The sequence below is a fragment of the Pteropus vampyrus genome, unplaced genomic scaffold, assembly GCF_000151845.1.
Source record: "Pteropus vampyrus isolate Shadow unplaced genomic scaffold, Pvam_2.0 Scaffold91, whole genome shotgun sequence".
NCBI classification, from domain to species: domain Eukaryota; kingdom Metazoa; phylum Chordata; class Mammalia; order Chiroptera; family Pteropodidae; genus Pteropus; species Pteropus vampyrus.
The window spans coordinates 3951410-3958481 of NW_011888872.1; the positions used below are offsets into that span (position 1 = coordinate 3951410).

General features: G+C 36.1%; 1 non-coding gene across 1 annotated transcript; it reads right to left on the bottom strand.

Moving 5' to 3' along the window:
- Nucleotides 1-663: 663 nt before the first annotated feature.
- Nucleotides 664-782, bottom strand: LOC111742339. Its single transcript, XR_002781281.1, has one exon. It is a non-coding gene; the product is annotated as a 5S ribosomal RNA (ribosomal RNA).
- Nucleotides 783-7072: the final 6290 nt, after the last annotated feature.

Here is a 7072-nt window from a genome sequence, read left to right on the forward strand (position 1 = left end):
TCATGGTAGCCATGGAGATCTTCTCCATCTTGGCTTCAAGTGCTAGATTACTAGGCTGCATCTTTGCCCCAAAGTGCTGCATTATTCTGCTAAGACCTAATAAGAGCTCTTCAGAAGGTTTAAGGAATAAAATAGTTCCCAGGAGTAACAGGCATTCTAGTTTTATCTCGTAAGTCTCTATATCATATATATATGACATATATATATCAAATATATATATATTTGCATTTGGACAATAAAAAGCTCAGATGTTATATATCTCAGTTATATGCTAAAAAATGATCATATAGGTGTGGATTTATTTCTGGATTCTCAATACTGTTCCATTGACCTATGTATCTGTTTTTATACCTGTACCATGCTGTTTTGATTACTATAGCCTAGTTTGATCATTGTAATATGGTTTGATATCTAGTAACATGATGCCTCCAACTTTATTTTTCTTAAGATTGCTTTGGCTCTTTAGGGTCTTTTGTGGTTCCATATAAATTTTAGGATTATTTGTTCTGGTCCTGTGGAAAATGCCATTGGTATTTTGATAAGGATTGCATTGAATTTGTAGATTGCTTTAATTTTTTTTTTTTTTTAAGTTAGGCAATCCTTGGTTGATGTCACAGATTGCAGGACTTTGTCAGCCTACAATCCCTTATTTTTTATTTTTTACGCCTACAGCACCTGGTCTTCCTAGGTGGTCTCCCATCCAAGTACTAACCAGGCCCAACTCTGCTTAGCTTCCGAGATCAGACGGGATCGGGCTTGTTCAGGGTGGCATGGCCATAGACTGTAGATTGCTTTTAGTATGAACATTTTAAGATGTTAATTCTTCCTATCCATGAGGATGGTATATTCCATTTATTTGTATTTCCTCAATATCTTTCTTTAATCTCTTTTAGTTTTTTTGAGTACAAGTCATTTACCTTCTTAGTTAAATTATTGTTAGGTTCTTTTTATGTAATTGTAAATGGAATTGTTTTCTTGATTTCTCTTTCTGATTGTTATTGGTTTCTAAAAATGCAACAGATTTCTGAATATTAATTAGGTATTCTACTTACTGAATTTATTATAATAGTTATTTGGTGGAATTTTTAGGGTTCTTTATATATTGTATCATGTCATCTGTAAATAATGATAGTTTTGCTTCTTCCTTTCCAATTTGGATGCTTTTTTTTCTTGTCTACTTGCTGTAGCTAAGACTTCCAATACTGTGTTAAATAAAAGTGATGAAAGTGAACATCTTTGTCTTGTTCTTGATTTAAAAGAAAAAAAAAAAACACTTTTAGCTTTTCACCATTGAATTTATTGTTAGCTGTGGGCTCATCCTGTATGTCCTTTATTATTTTGAGTTATATTCCTTCTATCTCCACTTTGCTCTGAGTTTTTATCATAAATGGTGTTGAATTTTGTCTAATACTTTTTCTGCATCTATTCATATGATCATGATTTTTATCCTTCATTTCATTTACGCAGTATATCAAAATAATGATTTGTGGATACTGAACCAACCTTACAACACAGGAATAAATCCCACGCGATCATGGTGTATGATCTTTTTAATATATTGCTGAATTCACTTTGCTAATATTTTGTTGAGGATTTTTGCATGTATGTTCATCAGGGATTTTGGCCTATAATTTTTTTCTAAAGTGTCTTAGGATTTAGTATCAGGATAATGCTGACTTCGTAAAATGAGTTTGGGAGCCTTTTGTCCTCTTCAATTTTTTGGAATAATTTGAGAAGATATTAATTCTTCTTTGAATGTTTGATAAAATTCACCTGTGAAGACATCTGGTCTAGACCTTTTATTTGTTGGGTTTTTGTTTTGTTTTGTTTTGTTTTGTTTTACCGATTTGGTTACATTAGTAGTTATCAGTCTGTTCAGATTTTCTGTTTCTTCCTGGTTCAGCCTTAGAAGATTTTTATGTTTCTAGGAATTTATCCATTTCTTCCAGAGTTTCCAATTTATTGGCATATAATCATTCATTATATTTCTTTATAATCTTTTGTATTTCTGTTGTACTGGTTGTTACTTCTCCTCTTTTATTTCTGATTTTATTTACTTGGGCCCTCTCTCTTTTTTTTATTTATGAGCCTGACCAAGGGTTTATCAATCTTGTTTATCTTTTCAGTGAACCATCTCGGTGTCATTGATTTTTTTCTATTTTTTAAGACTCTATTTCATTTATTTCTGCTCTGATCTTTATTATTTCCTTCCTTCTACTCACTTTGGGCTTTGTTCTTCTTTTTTCTAATTCCTTTAAGTGTAAGGTTTGATTGTTTATTTGAGATTATTGTTTCTTGAGGTAGGCCTATATCGCTATGAATTTCCCTCTTAGAATGGCTTTAACTGTGCCCATAGACTTTGAGTCGTTGTGTTTTCATTTTCATTTGTCTCAAGATATCTTGATATCTTCCTTGATTTCATCATTAACTCATTTATTATTTAGTAGCATGTTATTTAGCCTCCATGTGTTTGTGTGTTTTTGTTTTCCTCTTATGATTCATTTCTAGTTTTATACCATTGTGATAGGAAAAGATGTTTGATATGATTTTAGTTGTCTTAAATTTATTGAATCTTGTTTTGTGGCCTGACATATGGTCTCTCTTGGAAAGCATTTCATGTGTAGTGGAATGAATATATCTTCTGCTGCTTTGGGGTGAAATGTCTTAAAAATATTAAGTCAATCTACTCTAATGTGTGATTAAAGACCGCTGTTTCCTTATTGATTTTCTGTCTGGGTGATCCACTAATCGATATCAATGGAGTGTTAAAGTCCCCTACTATGACTGAATTACTGTCACTCTCTCCCTCTATGTCCATCAATATCTGCTATTATATTTAGGTGTTCCTATGTAGGGTGCCTAGATGTTTACAAGAGGTATATCCTCTGGTTGAATAGATACTTCATTATTATGAAATGTCCTTCTATGTCTCTTATTACAGCCTTTGTTTTAAAGTCTATTTTGTCTGTTATAAATATTGCTACCCTAACTTTTGTTTGATTTTGTTTTTGTTTGCATGAAATATCTTTTTGCATCCCTTTACTTTCAATCTGTGTGTGTCTTTCGATCTGATGTGGATCTCTTGTAGGCAGGATATGTATGGGTCTTGATTTTTGTTTTTGTTTTTTTTTTATCAATTCAGCCACCCTATACCTTTTAATTGGAGCATTTAGTCCATTTATATTTAAAATAATTATTGATAGGTATGTAGTTACTGCCATTTTATTCATTGTTGTCTGATTGTTTTTGTGGTTCTTCTCTGTTCCTTTTTCTCTTGCTCTCTTCTTGTATGTTGATGACTTTCTATAGTGTCGTGTTTGAATATCTTTCTCTTTTTATCTGGTATATATCTCTTATACATTTGTGGTTTGTGATTACTGCATGCTTCATTTATGCCAAGCTATTTTATAGCAGTCTGTTTTAAGCTGAGGGTTGCTTAAGTTTGAACACATTCTAAAATTACTACGATTTTTACTCATTGCCTCCACATTTGTTTGTATTTTCATTTTGTGTGTGTGTGTGTGTGTGTGTGTGTGTGTGTGTGTGCGTGTGCGTGCGTGCGTGTGTATGTATGTGGTGTATATCCCTTAATTTATTTTCATAATTACACATGCCTTTCTACTTTTGCCTTTTAACTTTTGTACTAGCTTTATTGTTGTTTGATCCACTGCTTTTACTAAGTGTTTGCCTTCATTAGTGAGACTTTTTTCCTTATATTTTTTTACTCATATTTCTTTATCTTTCTTTTTTCATATAAAGAAGTCCCTTTAACATTTCTTGTAATACTGGTTTAGTGCTGATGGACAATGTTAGTTTTTTCTTGTCTGGGAAGCTCTTTTTCCTATGATTCTAAATGATAGCCTTGCTGGGTAGAGTATATTGGTTGTTGCTATAGGTCTTTGTGTTTTTCATCACTTCAAATATTTTGTGCCTTCTGGCCTGCAAAGTTTCTGTTGAGAAATAAGCTGATAGTCTTATTGGAGCTCTCTTGAGTATAACTACTTTTACTTTGATACTTTTAGCATTCTCTCTTTGTCTTTAACTTTTGGAATTTTCACTATGATATGTCTTGGTGTGGACTTCTTTGGAATCACTTTGTTTGGGACTCTCTGTGCTTCCTGGACTCGTACACCTATTTCCTTTGCCAGGTTAGGAGATTTTTTGTCATTATTTCTTCAGATAGGTTTTCAATATCTTGCTCCCTCTCTTCTCCTGGTACCCCTATGATGTGAAGGTTGGTGTGCTTGATGTTTTATGTTGTCCCTTAAACTATTCTCATTTAAAAAATTTTTTTTTGCTCTTCCAGTTGGGTGTTTCTACTACCTTGTCTTATAGATTGCTGATTTGATCTTTTTTCTTCTGATCTGATGTTGATTCCCTAATATAGTCTTCATTTCAGTTATTCTGTTCTTCATTTCTGAGTGGTTCTTTTTTATTTTTTTTCTATCTCCTCTTTTTATGTTTCCTATATCTTCATTGAACTTTCACTGAGTTCGTTCTTCCCTTCAGTTCATTGAACATTGTTAAAACCAGTGTTTTAAACTCTATCTAGTGGATTGCTTGTCTTCATTTCATTTAGTTTTTTTTTCTGGAGCTTTGTTGTTTCATTTGGGACATATTTGTCTTTTCATTTTGGCTGACTCTCTGTGTTTCTTCCTGTATATCAAATAGATCTGCTACATCTTCCAGGCTTGGCAGAGTGGACTTTTGTAGTACATGTCCTGTGAGGCTCAGTGGCACAGTCTCCCTGGTCACCTGATTCAGGTGCTCTAGTTGTGTCACTTGTATGGCTTCCATATGCCTTCCTGTTGTAGTTGAGCCTTGATTGCTGTGGGCACATCAGTGGTTAGACTGAATAGTTGTGAAGGCTGGCCATGATGACAGTGGAAAAACTTTTGTACAAGGGCTGACCCCACAGAGTAGCAGTTGCTTTAGTGGGCTCTGGTGCCAGATGATTCCCCTCTTTGGGTGTGTCATTTGTGGAATTTATTGTGTATTACTCTGGTGTGGTCTGAAGCCAGTCACTGAGTTTGTTGTTTCTGGCTCCTCTTGAGAGGGGCTCCAGTGCAGGCCAATGTCAACTGCCACTTGTGTCCGGCTTGGGATGCCTGAGGAGGTACAGTATGATCTGCAGTTTGTTGCTGCTTGTGCTGAGCTTGTGGCCACTTAATGGAAGCTATCTGCCAAGCTTGGGGTTACCTGATGGGAGAGTTACAGTGCACACTGAGACTGGTTGCTGCTTGTGCTGGGCTTGAGGCTACTTAAATACAGGGCATGGCAAGGCCAGCCACTGCTTGCTTGGGATTTGTGGACCTTTGAGAGATTTTTGAAAAAGTCAGTAGCATAAGCCAAGATGTGCTGCTTGTGTGGAAAAGCTGCTGAAGGAGGCTCAGGTGGGCAAGAAGGTTAAGTGGGGCAGGGTCTCAGGGTCCAGGGTTTCAAGGAAAATGATGTTAGCAAAGTTGATGGAGACTCAGACTTGGTGCCCACTTGCACTTGGCTGACTGGGTAGGTAGGAGGAGGGCTCAACAAAGTAGCAATAGCACTTGCCAGGCTTCTGTCCCCATAGAGAGCTGCTCCAACCCCTGCTCCTCTAGCCCTTGCCCTGAGGTTAGTCAATTCCTCCCATATGTCTCTGGTGCATTTTGAGCTCCTGCACTGGAGCTTAGAACAAGTGAGTATGTGAACGAGCAAGTCTGTGTGCAGTTCTCTCAGGAAGTTCCCTCAATTTCCAGCAGCCCTTCCTCTTTCAGATGCAATTCCTGCTGGTTTTCAGAGCAAACTGTTATGGGGATTTCTCTTCCTGTCACTGATGCCCTGAGTTGAAGAGGCCAGTTTGGGGCTTGGAAGCTTGGCTCCTCAGGGGAACTTCTGCAGCCAACATATTCCTCCTAATTCTTAATTGCTACACCATGGGTATGGTACTGCTTGTTCCGTGTCTCCATCCCTCCTACAGTCTCAACGTGGCACATTTTTATAGTCTTAATTATAGGACTTCTGTTCAGCTAGTCTTCAGGTGGTTCTCAGTGATGGCTGTTCTATAATTTAATTGTAATTTTTATGTGGTTGTGAGAGGAGGCAAGCACAGGGTTTACCTAGTCTGCATCCTTCGCTGGAAATCCTGCTATATCTATGATTTTTTTTTTTTTATCTCAAATCTTTTTTAGCTTTAATTCTATAGAATCTCTATTTTATCATAAAACAATAGAAATAAGACTAAGTTATTTACTGATTTGCTAAAGTCTTACTGATTTCTCATTATGTCTTAGACAATGTGCTAGGTGCTGGGGATAAAATGAACAAGACAGAAAGTGTTCCTCTCCTCACCAAAATTACTATCTAGTTCTGGAAGTAGTTATCAATAAATAGATTAACCAAATAGTTGTTTAATGACAACTGTGATAAATTCTGGGGGAAAAAAAAGCATATGATGCTGTGAGGGCATGTAATGGGAATTCCAACTAAGCAGAAATGTGATGGAGAAGAAAGCCTTCTCTAAGAAATGATACGTAAATTAAATCTGAAGTTGAGTGGTGTTTAGTAATATGATATGGTGTGTTGATATGATTGAATGGCTGGATGGGGAAGAATTCCAGGATAGGTTAGAAAATATTAAAAAATCCTTAAGCTGCAAAGACTTTCGGCTAGGAACAGAATGTAGGCCATTTGAATGAGCATGAAAAAAGAGGGAAGGGGTAAGAGCCTAAGGATAGACTTAGACAAGAGCAAAATCTTGTAGGTTATGCTAGACCACATTTTCAGAGAGTGCTTTTGGGCTTCTGATCAAGATTGTACATGAGTTTACATAGTCTTTCAATTAAGAACATATATAATAAAATATAAACTATATAAAATACAAAAGCAGTAGCAGAAAACCAAAACTATATAGTTGGGCTCCAGTACAAGCTAACTCTTTCTGCAGACCAAAAACAGAACAGAAACACAAAGTGGTAAAGGAAGCCGCAGCCATGACCTTGTTGATATCAAATGCCAACACTATGTGGCATAAGAAATTGGCTCTTGTAGACTAGTGGGCACTACACGTGGTGAATTGATATGGAACCAATTCATA